The sequence below is a fragment of the Pteropus alecto genome, unplaced genomic scaffold (assembly GCF_000325575.1).
Source record: "Pteropus alecto unplaced genomic scaffold, ASM32557v1 scaffold20, whole genome shotgun sequence".
Taxonomy (NCBI): Eukaryota; Metazoa; Chordata; class Mammalia; order Chiroptera; family Pteropodidae; genus Pteropus; species Pteropus alecto.
The window spans coordinates 23,700,935-23,713,685 of NW_006436298.1; the positions used below are offsets into that span (position 1 = coordinate 23,700,935).

General features: G+C 33.6%; 1 protein-coding gene across 15 annotated transcripts in view; it reads right to left on the minus strand.

Moving 5' to 3' along the window:
* The window catches only part of KIAA0825 (KIAA0825 ortholog), a 356,002-nt gene that overhangs the window by 12,876 nt on the left and 330,375 nt on the right, over positions 1–12,751 (minus strand). The gene's annotated exons all lie outside the window — the stretch shown is intronic.

Sequence of the window (12,751 nt, forward strand, 5' to 3'; positions counted from 1 at the left end):
ATTAGCCCATTCATCCAGCAAACATTTATTGAGAACCTACTAACTTCAAAACACTGTGCTAGGTAATATAGAAGTGGGAGGAGCCAGATATGCTCCTGTCCTCAGGGAACTTATTCAGACTGAGAGAGTTCATCATATGGGCTGGACTGAATAATTATTCTTAATCTATAATCCCATAAAGATTTTTTTAGAAATATTTCATTTTAGGTATGAAATGTCAATGGTAATATAAGGCACGGATGCCATTTCCTTAGGCTTTATTTTAATAGTTGTTTGTGGGAAAGGCATAATTCAGGCATTTCTTCCTTGACTCATAATGTAATCTGAGGCAGCTTTAAAGAATAATTCATATTCTTCCTCATTCATTGGAAAAGTAGCAACATTAATGGCAGAAAGCATCCTGATTTTTTTGAGTAGTAAAGTCATTATCAAATTCTGTGGTAAAATTGGAAACTATAGAATTTGATGTTCTTCTTCGAAGACAATTTCTATAGGAAGCTGATGATGAATAGTACTTAGTCCCAAAGGATAGACTTTAAGGAGGGGACAGATATAAGGCTATTCTATATTTCAGAATAATTTAATGGGTATTGCGATTCATGAATAGTTACGGGAAATCTATTATAAACCAGAAAATCAACTTTGAATATAACCACCTTGAATATAAACGGCACTATTTTTTAGTAGCTCTGTCTTTTTATCTTTGTAAACCATAGGATTAGAGAGTCTCTACCTTTGGAGACAGGCTTTACAATACTATACTTAATAGCTATTAAGTATAGTGACCTACCCACTTTTTGATATGTTCTCCAGATGATGCAAATCCACAACCATTTTTGCCTAATGTTTTAAAAGCTAAGTTTTAAGAAATATATATAGTTCCACTCCATCTTTTTAAGCATACACTTACTGGAGATGGAGAAAGCAATGTTATTCTCGTCATGTAACCTAGATAATTTATTATTGCTTAGCTTTATCTTCTCTAAAATAGAATAGCTTAAAATTTCCTTGTAGACGCATTCTTAACATTTTAAAAGTTTTATTTTTCTCTGAACTTTGTATTGAATCTCTAAGGTAGTTAATTACTAGTGTCCTACATGGGAATTACAAGGCTTTCTTTTATTTCCAGTAGGGACACTTAGAAATGAATGGATAGCAAAAACCTCACTTTGACAAAGGAGCAAAGGGAGCTTTACAAACTTATTTCTGACTTAATCCACCAAAAAAAATAAGGTCAAAAACAGATAAGAATATCATTGATTTGTACTGCTTATTTTCATATTTAAAGATACAGATTTTATTTTTAAAATTTTATTATAGAGGTTTCAATGAAATGTAGAGGACCTTTAATTTTTATAGAATACTGTAAATAGCAGTTGCATCTTTGCCCTTGGAAGTTATACAACATAGACTTTTCTTAAAATAAGCAAAGTGAGTTATTCCAAGTCCCCACAAATTATTTTCACCTAATTTAACATTTTAACATCCAGAAAATAAGCTTTATTTATTTTATTAAAATATCTCACTGTTAATATAGTATATACCACTAAGAACTACTGGAACCCAATGTTATACGTATCTAACATATAATACATAGAAATAGAGTAGATATAAATATATAGAAATAAATACTTAAAATACAGAGAAATAAGTACAGCATATCTATGAAAAGCTTTACTCAAGACTATTAAATATCAATACTTGCCATAATGTATTAGCAGCTTGGTTGCTTGCTTCAGCCAAGAATGTGTTGTATGATTATGATAACTGTCTATATATGCAGTTTATCCAGCTCTTTCTGCAGGAATTCAAATGAATGTTCTTTTGTAAGGTAGTAGATTTCTTTTGCTACTACTAATGCAGTAAAAGGAATGTTTCTAAGCCCAGGAACAAGCAGCACAACCCTTAATTTGAATTTATAGCCTTCAGAGACAATCTATACCACAACTTAACTGTCCCAACCAATTTATTTTAATTAATATGATTTGCTCTATAGATTTGAGGAGGAGAGTTATATACCAACAAATGGGACAACTAAGAATGCTAACAGTAACATTTTAAATAGTTATGGCTTAGGGAAAACACAAACAGAAGCACAGCCATCAGTAGTAATGGAAACTGAACTTTTCCGTTACTAGTAAATCAACTCTATCTCCATAGAGAATACATTTCCACCAGTGGATTTTTTTTTTTTTTAAATCACAAGAGTTTAGATAGAAGGCCAAGGTCATGCTATTTGGCCAACACTTAGTGCTGATGTAGAAGAAATGTCCTTTGCTAATAGAAGTGTCAGGACCACTATATATTGGCAGAACCACATTGCTGATTTTTCTCAGGGTAATGTGTAATTTAGTGAATCAAAAGAAAAGTCTTCTTGCTAAATTTTGTATACCTAGAAATGTTCATGGACTGTGATCTATAGACACTTGGTGTCTATTCCATTTATTAAACTTTTATATTAAAAGATACTTAAGCTGTGTCAAACAATACTATTCTTGTTCTAAAAATGAAAAAAAAAAAGCCTCTTTTCATTAAGAGGGAAAGAATTGTGTATTTACAACTCTAAAATTTCCAAAAATTGAGTGTATTTTTACTAGCCTGTGTAAAGCTGATGCCAACACAGGAATTGCAGTTTGTTTTGGCAACACAGGTTGGCACAAGGCTAACCATTGCACTAACCACTTCTGTGGATAGCAATCTGAGTAAAAGCACCATTTCAAAACAGGCTAAAGAGCCTGTTTGTAATCTCTGTTACTAATAGCAACATTGTGTTTAGAAAAGGGTTTGAAATTTAGACCTGGCTCTTATTTTGTTTGAAATTGGCTAAGAATTTAGAAAGATTAAACCATTCTGGGATCCAAGAAATGTGAGCCCTACATGGTTAATGGAACCATTACTCTTCACTGAGTTGCTGCCTGTGTGTTCATATTCATACAGGTTCTAAAGCTCTTTTCTTTTATTCATTCAGTAACCAAAGTATTTACAGAATGCCTACTATGTGCTGGCACTGTGAAGGTTTGGAATATATAATAATAATAGCTGATACTTATTTAGCAACTTCCATGTGCCAGGCACTGTTGTAAGTACTTTCCATATGTTAGTTCATTTAGCCCTCATAGCAACTTTATGAGGGTTAACTAATTATTATTATTGCTACAGGCCTAGAGTTACTCAAGGTCACAACTGGTCATTGGTGGAGCCAGGACTCTAACCCAAGCAGCTGGCTCCAGAGTTAGATGCTCTTATCTGCTATAGGTGGATCGACTGCAACCTATTGCTCTCTGTGTCTCTCTCTGTCTCTATGTCTCCTGTAAGTGAATGCCTACTATGCTGCTCTCGTGGAGCTCACAGTTTAATACACTTTATATCCACTCTGAATATGTCAGAAAATTAATTAATGGGAAAACAAGACAACAAAACAGTCTCTTTGCACCCTTTGTGCCAGGCCAGAATTGTATCTGATTTGAGTATGTTTCAGACCCACTTGAGTTGTAATGCCATCGCTTTCACAGTGGTGGCAGATTAGGAGCCTCACGAAATAACTGACATTGCCTCAGCTCCTGGGAGAGGATAGAACTGCTCCCTGACTTTCTTTCTTCACCCCTGGGGAACTAGTAAGTGCTGCTTTCTCTAACTTTATGCTAGCATCAAGGAGGTTGAGTGGCATGATAAATAAGATCTTTACCTTTGTAGAACTTACATTCAAATGGAGATCAAAGTTATTTCAAGAGAATATTTCATATTCTGACCCTTCAGTAAGCTCTGGTGCCCTCTTCAATAGCTACACAAAGTGAGGAGTACATCATGTGCCAGATTTGGTCACTCCTTCCAAGATTCTTGGCTCGATCTCTTCTTGTTGTTTCAGCTTAGGATATTTAACATGAAATCACCACTACAATGTGGGGCTCCCATAGATGAATTTTAAGTTTTAATAATTTATCACTTTAACTTTTCAGAGTAGCTCTCTACGCATTTTAAAAAATACGTCAACCAGTGTGAGTCCAAGCTTTGACAAAATGCATAAAAGTAACGCCAAGTCTAAGATAAATTGAACCTCTAAGCACATTTTGCTTGCATTTCTTCCTTGTTTCTAATTTAATAAATGTTTCCCAGAATAGAGTTTGCAAATCAAAGTAAATATATATATAAAATGCTTACTTATTCCCTTTTGGGTTCTGTGTCAATTGTGTACATTTCATAAATATAAACATAAGACTTATTTGCTAAGGAATTATATTTGTTGATGTGGCAGTCTTATGGCTTAAAGTATAAAAAATTCATACCTTGTCAATTATGAATTGCATTTCCTCCATTTGTATAGAATATGGAACTTGTTTGAGTACTAGCTAAAAATGTACGTGATACTATTTCAGATGTATTGTTAAAAAAAATAATAAAAACCTCATCCTGCCTTAAGAAGTCAAACGACATCTAAAAACTAGAATCCTTTTAAATAAAAAAAATCTGTCCTTTACTCATTTATTCAGCTTTCTTCTTACTACATCCATTTACTAATCCTATCAGTCCTATCGGTCCTATTTCTTTTGATATATCTTTTAGTCTGATGAGTGCCATAATAAGAATGCAGCACGAATACCCTTCAATACTTATTTTTTTCAAATTTAAACATCTTCCTTGCTAAGCAGAATTAATATACTGACTAACTCCCACAGCTATCACCCTGGATGCCCTCTCCCTATTTCATTACTATTTGGTGGATGAACACATCATTTGAATGGTATTTATCTTGACAGATAGTGAAAAAATAGTCTTGGCCCAAAAAGCTATGCTGTGTTTCTAGCTCTTGTTTATGAGGCATCTTCTAGCAAGCACTCTCAATGCAGAGTTGCATGCACTAAATGGGCCCTACTCCAATCATTGGTATTTTCCCTGAGTAAAATCCTATATCACTGTCAATTTAATTAGAAACTGGCCCTTTGCTCTATCTTCCTAATTATCTCACCCATTATCCCTCGCACCCTAAAATCATATCATTCTCCAGAGAATAGTTTATTTATTAAAACATCCTTGTCTCATTGCTCCCAGATAACTGTCTATGACCTTTTTCCCTCTTCAACTGCTTTTTAACATCTCTCACCACAGCTTAAGATGTCTAATAATGCTTTATGTTTACACTTAGTACACCACACTATTGCCACATACAGAAAATTTTGACTACATTTCCAGAGCTTTTTGGAGCCAGAGTAATCCAAATACTGTGTTACCTCTTTCTATGTCTGTCAGGTGAATAAGCCAATACAACTGCCTACTATCTTGAGAGAAGGCATCACTACTTCGGAGAGTCTTCTTTCCCACCGTCACAGTCCCAAGCACTGCCCTTTACTCCTGTCTTTTGAGTTTATCTCCCTAATTTAGAGTTTAACTTTGAATATATCAGTGGACTAACATTAAAATTAACTTCCAAAAGGAGTCCATTTATTAAGTTAAATAATTTCCTTCTATATTTAACTATACGAATTAAAGGTTGGATTACTGTCTTTTTTTTTTTTTTTTCCTTAGGGAAATAGGAAGTATTACAAAAATAGACAGTTGACATTGGGGTATTTCATAAACAAAATCATTCCAATTTTTTCTATCTTGCCTAGCTATCCTATTTATCATAATCTATGAATTTGGACAAAATGTAGCAAATCTAATTCAGTTATAAGCAGTTAACATTCAAAGGTTATCCTCACTGCTGTCCAAATATTTGTGATGAGTTTCTGCTACTGTATTATAATTCTGATTTCCATATCAAATTTATTAAATTTTCTTTACTGTTAAAATCCATCATTGATCTGGCAATATGCAATAGAGCCAATAATGTCTACTGATGTTTAATATATCTAACTTTGTTGTAAATTCAGTTATAAAAAAACAAGGTCTTCGCCAGCCCTTTCATTTATAGGCAATAGAGTATGCTCAAGAGGATCTTACCTAACAATTCAGAATTATCATTAAAAAGTGTAAAAAGACTATCACGGGCCAGTTTTTCTTTAACATTAGCCAAAAGATGAACTCTGCCTAAAGAATACTTTGGGAATATAGTACATTAATGACCCAATGGAATAAACACTCAGCCATCAAAAAACACTGAGTTTGAAAAATTGCTTTTTCTTCACCTAACTCTGTATAAACAATATAAAGAGATTCATTAATGCTGAGATATGCTGCGTCTCTAGTTTCATTTTCACAAAACTTCTACACATCTCCATAGAATCCAGATTAGTTCTCTCACTAAATAACTATGACATTACCATTATTAGTGTTCATAGGAAATCCCTACTTAAAAGCACAACAGGGAAATTACTACACAGCATCCCCAGCCCCAGGAAATACAGAAACACAAATAAACACCCATAGATAATAAAACATTGGAAAATGATAAGAATAATCAAGAAAATGCTTTATCTTTAGCTGTGGTTCAGCTATTCAGCCAACTTTAACCAATGTTATTATTCTGTTGTTTTTAAAATGTAGGAAAATATTTGCAATCAAATATTATGATGAAAAGTGTCAAACTAATTAGGAAATGAAACTAAACTATCAAGCAGTGAAATACTGGGTGTGTAATATAGAATTATATTTAATTAACCTTAAATTCTATATTACATGGAAGCAGAAAGGATGCCAGATAAATGGCTCAGTTTGCAGACTGAAATATTTCACTTTAACCTATTCCTAGATTCTGTGGGTTTCTTTTCTAGATTTTTCTATCTTCAGTAACTAGAATTCTGTTCCCATTCATTTGATACTAACCTAGCATTGCCTGTAGGGCCTGAAAATTAAACTGCTGAAGTATAATCAACCCCTTTATAGAGAAGAGCCATTTCTAAAATCCCTGAAACTCCCCTCAATTTTGAAATTCTTGTGTTGTTTTGTGGAATTTATTAATATGAGAGAGGGAAAGTGAAGAGAGATAGTAATGCAGGACTCTGGGTACCTCGACATCAAACCATGAGCCACGATGATGTCTGTGACCAAATGGGTGGTTATTATATGCTAGGCAATGGTAATTAACTAGTCTAGACTCCTTTTAAAAACTACTAAGCTACTTAATGACTGTGTCTTAGAAGCTATACAAACTTCATAGAACATAATTGAACGATATATGAGAATGTAAAAGTAAATACTTTTATAGTGCCTACTATGAGTCAGGCAATATATTAGGCAAAGGGGATAACATATTGAATATGAAAATTATTGCCCCTTCTCTTATGGAACTTAATATCTGTGGTGAACAAATTTTGGACAAGTAATCTAATTGAACAAATTAATGAATGGCAGTATTGCAAAAATCAATATTCAGGTCTTTTATACTTCAGTAATTATTATAATTTTCTACATATGGATCCTGCATATTTTGGTTAGGGTTATTGCTAGAAATTTTATGATGTGCATGTTGCTATTATTGGGAGAATCTTTTCTACTATCTCTTCTGATATCGGTATATTGATATTTTTCTCGTATTTCACAGCCTTACTGATTTCTGTTTAAGAGAATTTTATGTGGCATTTTTGGGTTTTCTAAAAAATACTATCTGCAATTACCAACCATTTTTCCATTTTCCTCTCCAGCAGTTAGTCCATTATTTCTGATTTGTGTCTTACTGCACTAGCAGAAATTCTAGAATAATGTTTGAATACGATTAGGAATTTCATTCCCTCTTGATTTTAATAAGAGTTCTGGTTTTATAATTAACATTAGATGATGTGATCTGTCTTTTTAGATATACTTTTTTTATTAGAAGGAAGTATTTTTCCTTCATTTTGTTTCCTTAAGATTGTGTTTGTTTGGAATCAGTTTAGGTTTTTGGTTTTTTTTTTTTTAGGTTCATAATTAAGATTTCATAGTTGGTTAAAGTATGACTTTTTTTTTTCAAGAAGGGTATGTGGTGCTATAATCTTTAAATTTTTGAAAGACTGAGAATTGTGCTGCCGTCACATAAACAACATCCAGGAGGGCATATAATTCTTAAGTTACAAGTTTTCTTCTTAAAATGCCATAGACAGGTGAGAATGCAAAATTTAACAGCCACTTTGGGAAGTGTTTTGGTAGTTTATTAAAAAATAAAACATACATCTGCCATATAACCCAACCATCCCACTCCTAGGTGTATATCCAAGAGAAATGGAAATTTATATTCACACATAACCCTGTAAAAAAAAAGTTTATGACAGCTTTATTCACAATGACCCAAACTGTAAACAACCCAGATGTCCAAAACCATTCCATACTTTGGAATACCATTCATTCATAAGAAGGAACAAATTTTCGGTTCACACAACAACTTGGGTGAATTTTAAATGCATTTTCCCAAGTAAAAGAAGACAGAATCAAGTTGCTATATATTATGTGATTCCATTTTATGTGACATTCTTCAAAAAGATAAGTGGCTGTCAGTGGTTAGGAGTGGGAGGAGAGATTATTGATAAAGGGGTAACTTGTTTGGGGGGATGATGAAATTATTCTGTAGGGAACTATAGTAGTGTACTCATGACTCTATGCACTTGTCAAAATGCATAGAACTATATACCACAGAGAGGGAATTTTATTGTATGAAAACAACAAAATCAACTAGGATGTCAGGGAGAAATATGGAATGTAGACTGTGATAAGGGAATCTATATTACAAATGAATTATATAACCACTGAAGGGGTGAGTGAGAAAGGAGCTAAGAAACTCTGGAAAGCCATGTTTTGACTGAATTCTTTAAGGCTAAAGACAAAAACAGCTGTTTACTAACATTGTTCTCCAGTTGGTAATTTGTTCCTCACAAAGGTAATGATTAGAAAATCTAAAACGACTTTTTCAGATTTTACATTTTTTTAGAGTTTAAAGGTATTGTAGATGTTTTTAAAGATATTTTGATTTATGTTTATATACTAGAATTGAATTAATAAATAAATTTAGAAAATGAGAGTCAAGTTTCTTACTATCAGAAAGTTACAAATAAGGGAGAAGATTAGAACTCTGTGGTGCTGGATTAAAATTGGAGATACAAGTACAAACTTTTAAAAATATATTCATGTAAATGATACAGAAATAAATTCTGATATATGTATATGCATGAGCTAGTATCCATACATGTATTTCCTAGCTCTGTCTACTAAGAGAGACTAGAAAGAACTCCAGTAGCACTAAGCACAGCCAGTACCTAAATCTTGGTTTCTAAATTCCATTCTCAAATAAAATAGGATTCCTTGCAGAAATAGCTGTGTTTTCTAGAGAAAACACAATATAAGCCTGCAGCATCAGAAAGAAAGGAGGTTAAAAGGAGAGAGAGATGGGAGAGTATCAAAGGAGCATAGGAGTCAGCCTGAAAAATATTGCCAGTTGCCAAAACTGGAACAGCATGGGTGACAAAATAAATAAATAGCATTGGATTATAACCAAATAATAAACATATATGAATCCCTACTAATATAAATAAATAACTGAATAAATAAGAGAGAAATGACAGCTCTTCCTAAAATAACAAGTCCAATTAATAAATATGAAGGAATGAGGGAAATGGGAATCATTAAAATACAAAAATAATTGCCACAAAATGGATGCTAAAATTCATGGGTGAAAGTTAATGCAAAAAAAGTATATTTGCATAAGATCAAAGTTCTCCCCCCAAATATTTAGTAATTATAAAGGAAAAATAGTAACAACAGTAGAGAATCCTAACAAACACCAGCTTAACCTTGTGACCATGAGTAACATCAACAGTCAATAGAACATACTGACATTACTTAATGCCTCGTATGACGTACTAAGAAGGGTACGTTTCCTCTATGATTTTCTTCCTGATAATGCATAGCCTTAATCTAATCATGAGAAATCATCAGACAAACCCAAATTGAGACATAGTCTACAAAATAACTGACCAGTACCCTTTAAAAGTGTTAATGAAAGACAAAGATTCAGGAACTGCCAAAGATTGGAGGAGACTAAGGAGACATGACAGCTAAATGTAATATGGGATCCTGAAACAACAAAAGGACACTATAGTCCAGTATAAAAGTAGTAAAATCTGGAAAAGTTCTGTACTTTAGTTAATAGTAGTGTCCCAAGGTTAATTTCTTAGTTTTGATAAATGTTCTTTGGTATGTAAGATGGTATACATAATGGGAATCTGGATGAAGGGTATATGGGAAATCTATGTACTATTTTTGCTGCTTCTGTAAGTCAGAAAAAGATGGTGCTAAAAGAAATGTAGATGTGCCATCATCTAATGGCACTGAATGCTTCAGAAAAGCTTAAGGCCAGCCTAATTTTGTCCCTTTTTAAGTAACCTGATTTATTTATTTTTCCTGCCTAGATGCTTTAAATCTATTTTCCTCTTTTTCTATGTGAAATTAACTAGGCATTATATATTGTTAATTTGATTTCCTTTAGTGTCAATAAAAAATTTTTTCCCCAAATCTTATCTATTTTTATTTTTACTTTGACCTCTTGTTTTTTGCCATACAAGTTGTAACCTAAGGCTGTCTACAGTTTGCTCATAGAGGCTATGCCTTACATCCTACTGAAGATACCACAGTGCGTTCTAACATTTTTGTCTGTTCTCCATATTAAGCATGTTTCTGTGGTATTTTTTTTTTCAGAGTGATTTTCACTTTTCCTTAAGCTGAAGCATATTTCACAAGCACTATTTGGGTTCTTTGGATCATCATTCACCTTCAAGGTAGGAGAGCTCTATCTGGACCACTTCCATCATCTTGTGATTCATGGAAAACTATGCACAACAGATTTATTGCTTGATTTTGGAGTTGTGAGTTTTTATCAATTTTAGTGTTTTTATAGTTATTTTATTGGGCGGTTAGAAGAGGTTTTATTAAGGGCTGTTAGGTAGAGTGTATTTTAAATCGCAAGCTTCCTTTCCAAAATGTCTACATTTTTGAAGGAACAATTTTAGCAGTATCTCCCAAGATATTTCTAGTGAGGAAGAATATTTGCATTGTGAGCATTATATCTAGAACACTTATACTCCAGAATCAGAAAAAAAAAAGTGAAGCAATAGTTTATATTTCACAGGAAAATTAAAGCAAGAGATTCGGTATTTCTCCACAAAAAAGATTATGAAGTTAGTGGCCTGGAAACCAGTGAAGCTGATTACAAAATGAATATTTAAAAGCCTCTCTGATTTAATGGGCTCTTCTATTTCCTTTATTCTTTACAAAGGCAAAGAGTCCTCTGTAAATATTGCTTTAAGGATTATCAGGCTTCATTTTTCAAATTCATCCAAAGGCCATAATTTAAACCATAATATTGGCTTTACAAATGTAAACAGTGATTGAACCCCTTTCTTTTAGCTAATAGGAATGCCAATGAAATTAGAGTCAATTAAATAATTGCTTTCTTAACCTAATGCATTACTGCTGTAAGACATGCTGTGGCACATCCAGCCAGGAGGATAGCTAGGAGAGAACAAAACTACATCATTGTAAAGAGAATGCAAACCAATGTATTGTAAAATTTGATCCAATGAGAAGAGTAAAACATTTATTGAAATTTTCATGCATCAGTTTTATACTTTATACTTTAGCCTTGACTAAAGATGAAAAAATCCTAAGAGATTTTAAAGGTTTTCATTTGATTTAGGCAATACTTAGTGTGGGACAAACTGTATCTCCAGGTTGGGCTTAACTTGACTTCTGTCATCCCTCTGCCTTCTGGACACCAGCTGTAGGGAACTGCAGCCTGAAGTCTAATTGCATCTCTTTAATGGTGTCTCATCACTGCTGACAGAATGTTTAAACTTCTTATCAATACATATGAACCCCTTTGTGATTTGGTTCCTGCTCACATATCTAACTAGCTTCATCTTCTATCATACGTCTTCCATCCTTCCCTTCAGTAAGACCATCAGCTCTCCCTGCAGACTCTGCTGCCTCATATTCACCCTTCTTTGTACATACCAGAGAATAGCTAATTAATCCCTGTGACTTATTGATCTTTCAGGATAAAAGTTAAAATATCCCCTCGTTGGCCAAGTATTTTCTGTCAACCTCCAGTCTCCTCCTCTGCTCTCCCCAGGGAAATTATCCCAATTTTTCCTTTATGATAATACAGGGGTATGTGATTCTACTTCTGATGTTACATGCGTTGAGAGATTATATACAATTATTTTTTTAAACTTCTGAATCCCCTCCTATGTTGTTCTTTCCCTCTTTAAGGGAGGAATGAATTTATTATCTCAATAATTTCAGAACATGGTGAAGTACCTAGTAGTATTGCTCAATAAATATTTGGGGAATGAATAGGCAGGTAGCACAGTGGTATCTCTAATAAGGTGTAGAACAGGTTCGCAGTAGACACAGCCTTACTTGTAGCTCACCTCCCTGCTGCTCTGCCCCAAGTATGCTTGTGGACCTAGGCACAGAGGAGCAAAGAGGAGAGTGTTTTGTTTTGTTTTGTTTTGTTTTGTTTGTTTCTGACCTAGGTTCGGACTACACCAAAAGTGTAGCCATAGTTGGCTCTTTGGGAAAGCTGTTATGGATATTAAGGATGGAAAGGAGGAAGAGAGGAAGCAGGAAGCAAGGAAGGATTACCATGCATCAGGTTCTGTGTTATCCTTTCCATACGTATTACCTAAGTTAATCACAAAACAATAGCAGGTATACAAATAACATCGTTTCATTTTAACATTGATGAAATGCTATAGGAACTTGACTCTTGTTTATATCAATTACATGGTAAAATTGGTTATGTTATACATTGTTTTGCGTAGTCACAGAACCTAACAACATTAACTGAGGA